Here is a 16,707-nt window from a genome sequence, read left to right on the forward strand (position 1 = left end):
TTGCCTTCAGTCATTATCCTTAAGGCACAATTGCTGCTCTGTGATTCCAAACTTTTGTTTGTTTTGGCTCTTCATACCGCCATCTGGAGCTGATTCAGCAATTTTTAAGGACAGTAATTCTCTTTGTATGCACCATGAAAAAGGTTTGCAATTTGATATTTGTCTGATTCATCATTTTCATGGACCACAGTTTTTCTTCTTCTCTGTATGTTTTATCACTAGGACATTTTTCTCTTTTTGTCTTTTTAATGATGCAGGTTTCATTATGTGTTTTGACTTAAATACGGCTGGTAAAGACATTTAGAAACTTTCCTACTTTTATGGGACAATTGCCAACACTTGAACCTCTCCTTGCCCCACAAAGGAAAACATCCCTCATGTTAATGACACCGTTGTATATATGAGAGCCAAAGAATGTTTTAAAAGTGAATTCACTTCACAAGAGGAAAACGTCATTTTGAGATTTCACATTTGCGCCGCGTAATGACTGCATTTTCCAGAGTTCATTTGCCTCCTCAAACATTTTTCTTTTTCCTTCAGCTCTTGCCTCTGAGTGCTTTGCTGTCTTCCTTCTCGGAGGAATGCTTTGGAGCCGTTTCAGTCTGAGGCTTTTGGTGTTTCACAGAGCTGCTGTGAAAAAAACCTGCTTTTTTTGCTCCGTGAGTTGGTCTAAGATAGAGGGGGAAGGGAAGAGGAGAGGGAGTGTGTGTGTGTGTGTGTGTGTGTGTGTGTGTGAGAGAGAGAGAGAGAGAGTGTGTGCAGTCTCCAGCTGTGGAATGTTGAGTCGGCAAGAAGAGCTCAGTGGCACGTCTGGAACCAATCAGAGAAGGAGGGCTCAGGGACATGAAGGGTCAGAAAGAAGACTGAAAAAAGGAAAACTAGGTGAAGGAGAAAAGGGAAAAAAGGCGGAGTGTGAGGAGGAGTTGGGGATGTAGGAAGAGAGGAAGGCAGGGAAGGAGGAGTGTATAAGGTGCTATGGCTTGTCCCAGGCTTACCCCGGCCTCTGCTGGTGGTTTACTGTACAGGTTTGTCTGTAAATGCAGATGTGAACTGATTGAGCTGATGATGTGAAGGTGCGACAACTGTCGGTGTGTTCCCCAATGAGATCATGTCTATGATGCAGGCCGGCTCTTGTCCCTGTGAAGATCACCTGAAGCACCTGTCAAACTTTTTATGAAAGTTTTTGTGTCATTTTTATATGAAATGAATAAAGTCTGTGTTCTCAAAGCTTCTGCTTTCACAATTATTGATGGATTATTATTCATTGTGGAGCAAATTCTCATGTGAAATTATTACCTGTTTACTGTCACAAACAGAGAGAAACTGTTTATTTGTTGGTAACTTAGTTTTCACCGTTGAGAGTTTTACAAGTCAATGAGCTGTGAAATGAATTAAGGAACTGATGTGTAAAATGTGGACTGCGATATTGATGTTTTTCCACAAGAGGGCACACCTTGCCTGTTGTGTGGGACACGTCCTGTTCATGTTGTCATTTGATTCAGGTGACCGTTTGTCTTGGTCACTGCAAGTTTTCTGTTGCATCAAGTTTCTACAGAGGTACACAACTAACCTACAACTACCGCTTTTATGTTGTGGTCAATTGCAGAATTTCCATTTCTTTGCGATTGGAATTATGTCTACAGTTGAATGATTGTATGCAAATAATACGTGCCTGATAAGATGCTGTTAGTGTAGTTAGCTAGAGTAAGAGTAGCACCTGTAAGCCATACTCCATGCCCCAGCTGGACTATGTTCAACAATTAGACCAACACAGGGACAAGTGGATGTTTTAAACCCAACACCAGCTGTAATGGGAGCTTGTGGCCTCTTCCTGCCAGAGACTCGCACCTCTGCAGCATCACATCCAAGCCAGTAAATTGCTTGTTATTCAAATCAAACTGGCTCTCTGTAATCCATCCCACTTAGGATAGATGTCACAACTCATCCAACTGCATGCCGCAGGCACTCAGTTTAAAGCATCCAGGGGTTATGTATTCCAGCAATTGTTTATGCGTTTCACAACCCCATGGCCTGTTTTTTTAATGTGTCTCTGGTGTATGGGAACTATCCTCAAGGAACTTTTGCTTACTCTTTAAACATTTCATTTTTCTGCATGTTGAATGTCAGATTTGGCTCTGGCTGTGTTAAACACCTCTACCATTAGCCTTATTTACAGGCTATAGCTGCAAGTAGTCTAAATAATTTGTCATGTATTTATCTTTATTATTCTGAATATTTATTACAAAGCTTGCTAGGTACCTGAATATTTCAGGTGCACTCCAAAGTACCACAACAGCTGAGAAACACGTTTAATTGAAATGTTTCCCTGGCAACAGCTGAAGGAAATTTAAAGTGTAAACAGGTTGATACTGTGTGTGTGTGTGTGTGTGTGTGTGTGTGTGTGTGTGTGCTACAATGTAGCCCATCTCCATCATCTTTCATCATGAGTAGACCTGAACTATCCACCTGAGATATTTCTTTGCAACTGTTCAACCGCCTACTTTTTATTTGAATTACTTCAGTTTATTAGCATTCTTTATAGCAGCAGTGGCATTGCTTTTAGCTTTTTTTCTTTTATTACCTTATTTGACGATGCAGTAATGGCTCACAAAGAGGTCATGTGGCTAATGCAAAAGCGTCAGTGTAAGGAGAAAAGGGTCAAATCATGATGAGGATTTCACGGTAGCCTGTCGGCTTCTCTCTGCACATGTGCAGCAGCCATAGTTAAAGCGGCAACCATCTTGCCTGAGGCATCTTGAATGCACCTGTCTGGGGTTTTGGAGTTAAAAGACAGGCAGCGGTGGCAGAGGTCTCTGCTCTGGGAGTAACAGAACCATGCCTCTGCTTCTTTACCCCTCGCCTCCTCCGAGATACTCGAGTAAAACCCTTCATGATTAATTAACCAACAAAAGAGGAGAGAATGAAACTCTTCAAATATCTCAGCTCATGCCTAATCAATATCCTCTTAATTTGAAGGTTGGATGTTCAGATCCTGCTCTTGTGTTGTTCACAAACTGCTGTTTATTACCCCTCCTCCCACTCCAAGTCTTCTTCCTATCTGGGTGTCAGGGTGTTGGCACTGCAGGTTGAGGGAGAGGAACCAGAGAGAAAGCTGCGTTAACAAGTGAAATTAAAAACCCATTCACTCTCCTCAGTCATCCATTTGGAGGCTGGCCAAAGGAGAAGCAGCTGTTGGACTGGCAATGGAGGAGAGAGAGAGAGAGAGAGAGACAGAGAGCGAGAGTGAGAGAGAGACAGAGAGAGAGACAGAGAGTGAGAGAGAGACAGAGAGAGAGACAGAGAGCGAGAGAGAGAGAGACACACAGAGAGAGAGACAGAGAGACAGAGAGAGAGAGAGAGTTTTGAAAGGAATAGGATCATGCTCATGCTCTTCCCTCTGTGCACCAGCAGTGGATTGGACTCTTTTGAAAAGAAGCTGCCTAATAAAAACTTGCTCTGCACTCTTGCTGTTGGCTTATACAATCAATTGCTTTTAATTCTTCTTGTCCAAAATGGTGCCTATGAGACAGACAATGCAGCTTATCAGCAAATAGCTCATGCTGATAACCACAGGGCACTTTCATTTGGTTCCCATTTACAAAACAATGTGCACTGATTAAGGTCCAGGGTGCGACAAAATGCACTTAAGTAACAGTGATGGAGGTGGACATAGATGTAATCTTTACCACCAGGTGTTGATTTTCAGGTACTTTTCACTCTGTGTGATTTGTTTCGCTCGCTGCTCGGGTTGGTATCGTGTCAAGTGCTCAAGTGTCAATCATCATTTTTGTAACAATAAATAGTTAGAGAAGTCTGACCTAGTGATGAGTCTTATTCATTCTCTCCAGAAAAGAAGAAACAAGTCAGTTCTCTGTTCCATTTGGCACTTATGATGATCAGGATCAGTTCACCCACATCACAAAAAATCTCACTTACTCCCAGTGAGTATAGCCATGCAGATAGTTTCGGTTTTATCTGTGCAGGTTTTGAGACACTTACCTTTGAAATTGATGCTGCATTCAACATGGGTTGGCAATATGAAGAAGATCTTATTTCACAATGTAAGTCTTTATTTCTAAATATCAATCATGATGTTGTACATTTTTGTGGAGATTCAATTGAGAAACAGTCACAAGGTGAAATAACCAGATGGGAATATGTTTGGCTCAGCTGCAAGGTCAAAGCAGTTCATCACATTGATGAAATATTCTTTTAAATCCATTGATTAGCAACATTGCTCACTATAGACTATAGCTTTCTCAGCATAAACTCTGCAGTAAAATCTCTAAAGGTTGACAAATGTATTTCATCATTGCCCAGTCCTACTCAATACAGTATTATGGAGGTGAATGGAATTTGGTTTCTGGTGCTCAAAGCAATGCAAAATGACATATAGCTATGTTTCCCTCTGTTCCTTGCTGTGAACAGTTGACATTGGACCTACTTTCTACCAAACAAATAATCCCCAAGAGAATCTCAGTAACAGATCTGTCAAAACCTCATCCAATGACACCCAAACTAGCGTCATGGCTAGATAGGAGCAAGTGTGTGTGATTTTGGTGAACTGAAGCTTTCATCTATTTGAACACTGTGACTCTATTAAAAAAGGTGCAGTTCTAATATTAGTGGTTGCAGCGTACTTGCGCTGCACCTGTTTCATTTTGTATTGAGGCACCACAGAGACGACGATGTCCCCGCCCCTGTTATCTGCAGTGGTAAGAGCTCTTAGCTGAGATTGCTTCTGGTGTGTCATCATGCAGTATCACAGCTCGCTATCCACCTGTTGTCACTGCCAGATGCTTGTCATTGCCGAGCCCCTCTGAACTGTGAGCGCGGCGTCAACATAATAATCTCCTTGGCCAGTGGGTCGCCTGATAAACACTTTGCAGACACACTGACATACCCAGAGATGATGCACTTCACTCCCAGCTGAGAAGGTCCTATCTGAAATCAGCCATCGATTTTTAAAAAATGATTCTTTTATGGCTTGGAAAAAAACAACCCCTGTGTGCCAGCTTCTTTAAAATGGGGATCAAATTCCCTAATCTTTGTCCAAATCAAAGGCTGCACACTTCAAAGTGACTGGATCAGCAGAGATACACACAGACCGCCAACGCCAGAGCAGGATGCTTTCACTTTGCTTTCCTGTCTGTCCTCATCTTTCCAGTGAGTTTGCAATGGCTTTGTGTTTCAGTTTGTGTGTGTGTGTGTGTGTGTGTGTGTGTGTGTGTGTGTGTGTGTGTGTGTGTGTGCTTTGATGGACAGTCGTTAGAGAGAAAACTTGGAGGGCCAGGAGGATGGATGGTGTGCAGAGGCAGGTTGGTGGTGGTGGAGGGAGGGCGTGGAGGACTAGAGGCTGGGTGTGGTGCAGTTATCTCCTCTGTGCAGATGAGAACATGTCTTTGCCTGCGGGATGCTGCTCTTTCTCAGGCCAAGGACAGCATCCGTGTGGTGAAAGGGATTATGGGCACACAGTTCTCAGTCTCTTCCTTTGGGGAAGCCGGCGTGTGCACTTGGATGTCTTGTTTGTTGGCCATTTTTCAGGTATGTAATTAGCATCCTTAATGAGTCTAATTAGGGCCTGCACACTTTGCTGTAATTTCAAAAGCAAACCCTTTAATGTACAGATTATAAATCGACAAGGAAGCTGAGAATTAGGCAGAAAAAGTGTCTCACTGCTCAGAGACGGAATAATTTTGTAACAAACATTTTAAGATTGCTGATATCTCTTTTTTACTCCCATTTTCTGCTTCTGAGAAAACAAAGACAACTGTTTTGGGGCTTCAGCAGCCGCACTGTCTATGTGCTATAACCAAAGACACAAAATTAAGTGAAATAACAGTGACAGGATCACTTCACAAGGCGTCCACTCCTCCACCTGCCTGATGATTACTCCTTACTGTAAACAACAAAAGGTACCATTATCACCCTTAACCAGGGAGGGGATTAGACACTTCCTCATTTGCATGGATTTTCACCTCAAAATAATAATAAGGAGGCACAAATAAGGAAGAAACAGAGACAAAAGGTGAAGTTAATTTATGGAAAGCTCGACTGCTCCGATGCTCACTGCTTTGATGCTTAATCCGTTATTAACCCCCACAACATTAGGCATAGACATGAACATGCATGTACTCACACACACTCTCATGCACACACACCCTGAAGAGCTGAGGATTCCTGAGTCAGGGGAACCAGGTACTGAAGCCAGTATTACCCCTCTGGGAAATAAAGATAGGCCGAGGGTGCTGAAGGAGTGAGATGAGGCTACTGTGAAGACACACCACGGAGTAACAACCCAATCCCACTTGTGTTTACTCTCGCTGGTTTCCAGGGCAATGGCAGCAGCAGATTTCTCAGAATCTGACAATACAGACTGCGTGTGTTTGTGTGTGTGTGTGTGTGTGTGTACATGAGCATGTGTTAAAATTAGCTACATAAAACAATAGACACTGTTTTCTAACTAGAAAGTGTCTGCGCTTAATCTCATTATTGACCTGCCTTTTAGCAAGATATGAAAATGTCACATGTCAGTAACCGTCTAGTATATTCTCAGTCAATTTGCTAAACTGAGTTAATATGAATGTGCACCTATGTTTGTGTGTGTGAGTATGTTTTCACCCGGTGGTTTGCTGCTGAGTGTTTTCCTCAGTGGAGTAGTCAGGATATGCAGAGATGAGCTCCATTGTTGGCATAAATTGCTTGGCCCAGGCATGCTGCCTCTCCACTGGGCATCTCCCCCCTCATACTGATCGATCTAATCCTCAGCTATAATGAGTTTCTCTGTCTGAGAGCGAGGGGTGGGCCAGGCCATGAAGAGGAGGGGAGAGTGAGTGGGAGGCAGTGGAGAAATAAGGGATACTGGTGGTGTAGGTAGTGATTAAAGATATTTACAGAGGTAAAGTTATCAAGTTATGATCTGACAGCAGATTACCTTCATGAGGTGATGTTCTTTCATGAAGTGAACTGTTTCTCTACTCAGTGTCTCATCTCAATCTCACACCTTACAGGATATTGCATTGCATAATGGAATAGGCTGCCGCAGTATAAACGTAAGACCCATCTAGATCCACATGACCATTTGTATGTGAAAGTGGTCGCTCGTCGTGATGAACCCACAGAAAGTTATCACCTAACTCTGCATTTTCCCTCACGTCTTTTTTTAGCAACTTTCAGCTAATTGTTTTGGTCTTCCAGCCCACAACTTTACTGTTTTAATTCACTCTCACAGTGTCGACTTTGGCTTCATCAGACGACTGTTTTCAGCTGTTTTTCTAAAAACTGACTGTAAGCGAACTGCCCAGCACCAAATGGCAGACAGAAAAAGGTTGAGACTAGCTGATGAAGAAAGCAGAGCATTCAGCTGCTAAAGAGCCAGATATTTCCATCAGGAGGTGGTGGACACCAAACCACAACTAGTGAATGAGAGTGAATACATTAACGTCCTAATCTGTTTTGCACCATCCAAATAGGTGTAGCCACGCAACAACCTAGCTAGCTACCTAGAAGTGTAGCCAAAATAGTGCTAAAATACAAAGTGGGTCGACTTAATAAATTTAAGTAAGAAACAAATCTGCATTTCTGGATCCTCAACCGCAGAACACACAGAGAGCAACCCTCAAAATGCCCGGCATGCTCAGCTGGATCTAGGCAGGGAGGTAACAATGAAAGGCAATGTTGCTTCCCTCTTACAGAGACCAGAGAGCCGAAGAGGCGAATAACAAAACCGAGAAGCTGAGACAGAACAGAGAGGACTGCCTGTAGTTCACAGACCGACTGTCCATCATCTCCCAGAGAGCCGGCACTCTGCACATCAAGGCAGAAGACATGAAGATTTCTCACTACATAAAAAGGCTTTAGAGGAGCAATAAGTCACACAGAGCCAACATCTCTGTGAATATATATCACCCCTCTCTGAACCTTCACACGCTGTGTCCAACAGGCCTCCATGTGTCTGGTCGTCTTCTTCTCATTCCTTATCTTCAAGGAAACAAAATAAGAGTTTTACAAGTTTAGCATGATGTATGAGAACTTTCCCCCTTCTAAGAGCAGGTCACTATTTGTCTCTTTCTTGTAAGTGTCTTCCATCTGTTAATGGAAAAAATAGCAAAGTAAGCAAGTTGGGCTGCAAGTGATAATTATTTTCATTTTTAATTAATCTGTTTATTTGTCAGTTACTAATTAATCTGTCAATGATTAATTTTCAGAAAATCGTGAAAAACGGCCTTTACAATTTCCCCAAAAACGAAGTCTTCAAATTACTTGTTTCATCTGATCAACAGCCCAAAAGCAAATATATTCAATTTACAATGATTTAAATGAAGGAAAGCAGCAAATCCTCTCACTGCAGAAGCTGAAACACGCACATGTTTGCCATTTTTGCTTGATAAATAACTTAAATTAGTTTTCAATTTTTTTTGTTTGTGTCACTCAAGTCATCATCACTGTAGGCAAGTATCTAAACAGTGCTGCTGTGTCTTTATTTGCTCTGTGTATCTTTGCACGGTCGAGCATCTCTTAGCGGTTTAGCAGGTTCAAGTGTAGCTAATCTGACCACCACGTGCATTCAAGGCAACGGCCTGGCGTGACAGAGTCCGTGTGAAAGGCCTCTTTGTTGAGCCGTGTCATCATTTGTATTCAGCAGGATCAAAGTCTCCTCGGCTGCTTTAAAATTTGTCCTGTGGCTCGTGTTGCCGAAGCAGTGAATGACAATGTCAAAGGATGCAGAAGAGCTCTGAATTTACATAGAAATGGCCCTCGATATGAATGTGTAAGGAATCAAATCAGAGTTCACAATTTGGGATTGTGTGGGCATATATCTGCGTCTGCCTTACACTCACCTGCCTCCGAGTGTGTTTGTGTGTGTGAGTAGAATATGTGTTTGTGGCACATATGTAGGTGCATGTATGAGAGGGGATGTTGAAGTCAATCTTACGGCTACTCTACACCACTTATTTTTTGGAATCTTTTTTGGGTCTGACAGTAAAGTTACACACAGGAAATATCCACATTATTCCTGGTCCCATGATACCTTGCTTGAACAGGATAATGTGATCATACCTCAGTAACAAACTCAGTCCCTTTTTACACCTGGCATTAACATGCGTCTTGGGTAATCCAACCAATCCAAGAGGAAGTACGTAGTCATTCACGCGACCAACAGCATCATATTAAAGTGCAAAACAACAAGAAGAAGCCACAACAAAAACAAATTATTTATTTATTCATTTATTTGTACTTTTAATTTCTGGCAGACTAAGCACGGGAAGTGCATTGCTGCCTCCCGCCTGTTAGAAGCAACAACGCATTTGGTCTTTGCAAACATAAATTATGTATGTGTTTTGCATACAGAGCGGGGAAGTGAAATCTGATCACAAATGGTCACTCGAGACACATTCTAATGCCAGGTGTGAACCGATGTACTTGCTAGAGCTGTCCACTTATGAACGGATCACCCAAGACGCATGTTAATGTCAGGTGTAAACAGAGCCTAAGTGATGTGGGACTTTGAGGCTCTGACTTGGCTCTATTTAGATAGACGAGGTTCTGTCCCACCTCCTTTTATACACCACGCCTGACTTTATTTCAATGGAAGCACTGATAAGCCTTAGCACCTTTCCGATTGTTCATCGCTTCATCTGTAGAAATGGGATCAATAAAGTAGCTAAATATGCTGCTGCCCTCCCATCCCTAGGTAGTAGTAGGCAGGAAGAGGTATCCTATCCTGTATATTATAGTTTTAAGTGTGACAGGTTGTGTTCCCACATCATTTATTTCCCCTAAAATGTCTGAAGAAAGGGGAGATACCTGTAACATAGCTCTTGCAGATGCCGGTTCTGTGAAAGGAATAACTGCCCATAATTCATGCAAGGTATCATGGTGCGAGGAATAATGTGGATAGGAAGAGAAAGAGGGAAATCGCATACAACAGAGATCATATATGGTTCAGTCTTCATTACATCACTTTATTACTGTACTCTTGTGTATGTCATATTTTTGGCCCTCATTCCAATTAGCTATGACATTGGACTTACTGATTAATGCTAACATCTGGGAACGTGGCACCAATTCTAGACAGAGCAAGGGGCAAAAACATGAGCAGTCAGACAATCAAACAGGTTTTAACTCCAAAGTTAGACAAACTTATTTGGAACAAAAAACAAAGGCAAAAAGTAGAACAATGATGTTTGTGTAAACATCCATCATAATTTACAGACCAACTTCCTGGTCGAACATCGACCTACTGTACAACTTATGGCAGTTACAGAATCAAAACAAGCCCAACTTTAACTGTGAAACAAACAAAATGTAGATTTTTCATCATTAAGAAAAGTTCATAATTATATACGTATGTAAATGTAGCTTAGATTTACATGTTAAAAGAACATGTAACTTTCAACAACACTAAACCCAGATGCTGTATATTTGTTAAAATGTGCACTTTAAAGATGATTGACGACATCTTGATCTGTAGTTCCACATTAACAACTCGTTTGTTTCACTCAGTGGGTCAAATCAGTTGTAATCTTGCAGGACTGCCAGACGGCTGCATGTCACAGCTCGGCCTTTCTCCTCTTCATCACTTGCAGAAAGGCTGTCAGAGTGTACACTGATTACACTCTGGCTGCATTGACATCAGCGGTGTTCATTATTATGGCAGACAGACAACAGAAAATCAATAGGGTCGTTGTAGACTCAATAACGGTAATTTCTCCACGGTCCTGCCTCATGCGGCACCAAAGTACCGGACTTATTTCTCTACTTATTTTATCCCTCTCCACTGTTCAATTTGTTGCAAAAATGCAGGAGGGATCAATTCATGAGCCATTAAAACTTTCAAAAGAAGACTGAAAGACAAAGGGGAAGGCTTTATTTTAAGATTTGAATGAAGCAAAAATTCTCTATCGAATTGCTTGTTTAGTGCGGTGGATAGGGCATTTTCATGAGCCCTCTCAGCCCCCTTTTTTAAACAAATGTTAGAAAATGAAGGTGAATATGAATCAAAGTGGCATTTCACAGTCATCTCCACAGCACCACATCGACATATGATATTCACTGTCTGTACAGAAGGATCATATTTAAAGAATACATTTTTTTTCCATGATCACATTTCCATGCTTCCATGAGTAACTATTATCTGTGCCTGCACTATATACTTGACTGATCAGTGTATATACACACTATATTACTGTATGTATATGTTTTACTTTATATATGTTGCTACATTTTCTTCTTCTTGCACAGCTGATGCTGAGATAATGATACCACACATCAATGCACACACTGTCACGTTTTATGTAAATCTGTCTCCTCCATCTGGAGTGAACAACCAGCAACGCTCATATCCAAATATAAAAAACATGAACATTTTATCCACATCTTTAAGGTGAATATGATATGTGATATGGTACATAGGTCGTTCACAGCACACATTTACATACATACAGATCATTTCTGTACATACATATGAAACCTCTGTGGGTAGATTGTTGTGAACACTTCCAGACATTAGTTTTATTCTGATTTTTCATATTATTATACCCCTCTTATATATCAGATATCCAGCATATTGATGATTTATGTTCTTTTGTCCAATAAGTCCATTCCTTCTTTAAGCTTTAATCCATGTTTTTACACATTTATAAACAGCATAGTCACATTTATATATACGCAAAGTTTGAACTCCCCTACAGTATTGTCTACTCTCCTCTACTCCAACAGTCCTGTTTTCCAACTGGCATCAATAAAGTTTCATCTTAATCCATTTATTTGTCCTGACTAAAGCTTGGCATTCAGCATGCATATGGTGTCCGTCTCTGTCCCTTAAATTTAAGTAATATTATCCCTAAAGGCAAATGATCAGCCAAAGAAAATACAGACAATTTCTCCTGAGAGGAGCAAGGAAAGAGTATTTAAATGACTGTTGCCGGGTGGACAAGAGGCTGGATAAGACGCTGGTTAAAAAGGATTGTCTAAGCTGGTGTGTAGCCTTTGGCGAGAGATTATATTATAAATAGGAAACTGTGGCGGAGCTCGCCTCGCAGCCATGCATCAGATCAAGGACAGTTTCAGCCTGTACACTATTAAGATAGTTTCCGGATTAAAATTCTTTTAAAGTAGGATTTTAGGATTGTTCGAAGTTTCTTTTCCACACCACTTGGACCAGCAGGTTAATCTGCTGTAACTGGAGCACCACAGCCAACAGAAACTGCTCTCTGCCTTTATGAGGGAGGATGACCAGCAGAGTCGCAAAGAACTATCAAACTCGTATTGTCCGTGTCATCCTGAATACTCAGGAAAACTAAAATGTTGTGAGATGTAATGTCCCATTCTAAGTCTTCTGCAAGGCAGGTTGACTAGTCTCTGTGGACATAAATGCCGCCGGCGAGCCCAGGTGAGTCAAGTAAGAAGACAGTGGCCTTGCTTTGGCCTGGGGCATGTTGTCTGTGCATGTCGAGGCTCGCGTGTTTATCATCTCATCTCCTCTCTCGGCTGCTGACATGCCTCCGGATTTAAAGCGCTCCTTTATGAATTTTAATGTCCACTCCTGATCTTGACCCATCGGCTAGACTGAACAAGCTCATACGCTATAAAAAACACTGACATACTTTCCCAGCATGTGCATGGCGTCCCAATAAAACAGACACGTGGGAGCATGGATCGGTGGTGTTCACTAAAAGTGAGGAGGGTGCTCAATTATTTAATGGACACTGAGAGGTGAATAAGGATGGAGTCAGAATTCAAAGAAAATTGAGATTGTATGTGAGAGGAGCTTTCTGGCTATATAAGATGGATGATAAAGATTCTTTTCGAGTACATCAGGAAAAGGCAGTTTTAGTTTGTCTCTTTATAAAATGCAACATATAAGAGTTATATATATATATAAGGTTCTCATTTCCCTTCCTCATAGCTGCAAGGGTAGTTCTGGTTTAAAAAGAACTTGGGTCTTAGAGTCATAGTCATAGCCGTTATTCATATCAGTATCATATCAGTAACACCAAAATAATTGCGATTGGAAGAGAAGAAGAGATAACTAATTCCTCCAACCTTTTGGTCCTCCAACCTTTTGGTTGGAGGAATTAGCTCCAACTAAAGTGCGGTAATGCTTCCATGTCCCCAAATCTCAGCAATTACTTTGGTGAGTACAATGTCACCATAACCGATAGGAATGATGCGAATATTAATTTGTTGTTGTTATTTGTTATTGTTATTTTGTTAAATAGAAAAGCAGTAACATGAATGAAGGACACAGCTGCTGATAGGACGGTGTATTTGCATGCAATATGTGTGTGCATTTGTCTGTGTGTGTACAAGGATGTAATTAACAGTGGGGAGTAAATGGGCAGCCTGCCTTCACAGAGAGCCAGAGTTGCATCAACATACATATCCCAGCATGCACACAGTTTTCACCCCCCCCCCCCCCCCCCCCCCCCACACACACACACACACACACACACACACACACTCTCTCCTCACTAGCTGATTCGTTGCTCATTCTCCTTCCTCTCTCACACACAAACCACACATACACAAAAACAGAAACCGGCGATTTGCATGGATGACTGCGCCCGTCATGCCAGTGAGAATCAGTAATGTGACGCAAATCAGCCTACTTTGTCTCATCAAGAAGTGATGCTGAGCCTGTGGGCAGTCTAAAGCAGCACCTCCCTGCCTCATGACTGCTGCCTTTTTGACTTTGAAGGCTGCATTTGCTCACCTTTAGTGTCTTTTTTTCAGGCAAAGTTTAATCCCAGATCGACAGCCGCGCAGCAGAATACAAGCAGGGCATACTGAGAGGTGTCACTTCTTGTTTTGCATGACTTGTGCTGCAATGAGGCGGCAGTTTTTCTTTGCATCGTCATGTGCATGTGTGTGTGGGCAGGTTGGTTAAACTTACATGCCTGTATTAAGTGAACATGAGCAACATATGCCTGCATTTTTGTCTAAAATCATGCAGTCTTGTTTGCGTGTATGTATCATTGTGTGGCTGAGTGCTTCATGAGCAATTCTCTCGACAGGCCGGGTTATAATGAGATCCCTGGGGCTGAACGCAGGCTGCCTGTAAAACAACAGATGTGACTGGACTCGCTCAGTCTCCCCTCTCTCCCCACTCGCTGACAGAGCTGTCACTCAGCGGGAAGGAGGATGACTGACAGGTGAGGAGGGCTCCTGTGTAGGGCAGGAGATTGGTGAACTACTGTGAGGAAAGGGGAGGCAGTCACCTGGACTGACACTTGATCCCACAGCTCGGTGCTCTCCAAACAAAATAGTCTGAGGGCTGAACCATCCCAAATGTCAACAGCTCTATCGCACCGGAGATGTGATGATGATGATGATGGTGATGAGACCATACACTTCTGCTACTGATGCTGCACTTGAAAAGCAAGCAGAATAATCTGACATTTAAAAGGAGACATTTGGAGACTTTCAGATAAGGTGCCATCTATAATCTCACTGGCAATGACCATTTGTTAATGTCTTAAATGCAGAAGGTTTGTAAACTGTTCAGATGGGGGAAAATAAATATACTAAAAGTGAATCCTCACAATTTCTTTGACATTTTGCCCTCCTCAGAATACCACTCTGATTCACACTCTTTAAAGGGAAAATAATTCAGGATGCGATTTTTCACCTGTCTTTCTTCTTTAAGTCCCGAGAGAGAGTCAGGCGGGGGGAACTGGCAGAGGCCCCCAGTCAAATGTTACTGCAGAGTGCCAGAAACATCACAATAGAGGTTCTGTGTGAGGGAAAGAGCAAATGGGCGCACACACACAAAAACATCCCTCTGCTCCTGGGCAGACAGCCACTGGCCCACTGCAGCCTCTCAGTCAATAGACGAACATTGTGCTTCCTCCAACAGGAACCTGCCGCAGAAACCTGTTACTGTGCCATGTGCAGAATTTAACAATTAGCCAAAGGTTGCGTGAGATACTGTGATTCTGTTATTGTTTTTGTTTTGTTTTTTAACAATCACCCAAATTGCAAAAAAAAAAAACCCCACACATTTAGAGTCAGCAATTTTCCCACAGTCAACACACTGTCAACAGTTTAATAGCAACTTTTTCTGTGATACAAGTATTATCCAGAGTAACAAGGACATTGTTTACAGAAGGACTTGCTGATTTTGGCCACAGTATCTCAGCAACTATTGGATGGATTGCCATGAAAGCTTGTGTGGACATTCATGATCTCAACTAATGATTCCCTGACTTTTCACCACCAGCAGGTTGATATTTTTGTTTTTTAATGAAATATCTCAACAACTATTGAACGCATTGCCATGAAATTTGGTACAGAAGGAATTGTTATATGTTATATTGTTATATGTTTGGTGTTCCTCTGACTTTTCACTTTAATTTGTCCAATACTCCCCATCAGTCTGAGCTGTACTTTGTGCTAATTAGCAAATGTTAGCATGCTTTTGGGTGAAATTACACTTACTTATAACCCAACGCTGACCCTGGCTTTTGTTTACACACAGTATATTAGCACTGGTCATCTGCCCGCAGTGCAACACTTATGATCTGACAGTGAATCTGAAATATTTTAGGCAACGCAGTGCTGTACTCTAGTTAATCCCTGTGCTGTAGCTCCCTGGTTTCTTTATAAGACAACATGTCATTAACTAGATAATCAAGCTTGTTCCCATTATTGCTGCTCATTTTAATGAGCTGTGTACATCCACGGCACGGCCTCCAGAGATGAGCCATCACACAACAATGTGCTCTGGTAATGTGTTTAAATTAAACAACAACTACTTTTTTTGTAAGTCTGCTATCTTTGGGACATGACAATTAATGCTACTATTTACTGCCACTATTTGCAGATTGCTTTTTTACAAACATGTCATTAACCTGCAGCTGCATAGCAACTCCATATCTGCTCCATTGCCATTCGATCAGCACACACTGGCTGGATATTTTGCAGGCGAAATGCAGCGTCTCCATCATCAGAGAAGGCTATGATGCGTGACCTGCTTGACTCGGTTGATAAATGATTTATCAAACGCACACACAACCAGTCTAGGTAAGGGTTGTGGACACAGAGAGATGTAAGCAGGCAGAGGAATGAAAGCGAGCTCTGAATCTGAGAGCAGAACACTGAAGCTCCAGATGGTGTTGGTGACAGGTGTGATCATCATTGGGAATTACGCTACACTTGTGATACTCTGACTGCACAATGTGTGATATTTCAGCTCTAATTTCAGCTACACATCACACCGCAAGAAAAGTGCCTGGTACTTGAATGGCTTTTGAAATAGACAGGCGCGACATATCCAAGCAGACAGCAACGCTTGTACTGTAGGAAGACTGAAAATAATATGATTTAAGGCACTCTAATATGTTTCCAAAACATCAAACCAGCTTGTTAAATCAAAATGTAACAGTTTGCAAATTGGATTTTGTTAAATTATTTAGATTGTCTTTTTGTAAATGAAATGCATCAGCTTTTAACACATCAATTTCAGAATATTTAACTTAAATCATTCATTATCTGCTATATTAATTGCTGTAAACTCAAGAAGTGAGTTTGAAATGGGATTAGAAAAAATATTCGCATAGAAAAACAAGCCCAGACATCAGTGGATGAAACCAAATGAGTGGAGTGGTGCCGTCTGTTTAGTGCCAATTTGAATTTATCATTGATGGTTGACTTTGATAGAAAGAGGCCTTGGAGAATCCCAGAATCCCGCCATTACATCAAAGA

This window comes from Enoplosus armatus, chromosome 17 (assembly GCF_043641665.1).
Source record: "Enoplosus armatus isolate fEnoArm2 chromosome 17, fEnoArm2.hap1, whole genome shotgun sequence".
Lineage (NCBI taxonomy): Eukaryota > Metazoa > Chordata > Actinopteri > Centrarchiformes > Enoplosidae > Enoplosus > Enoplosus armatus.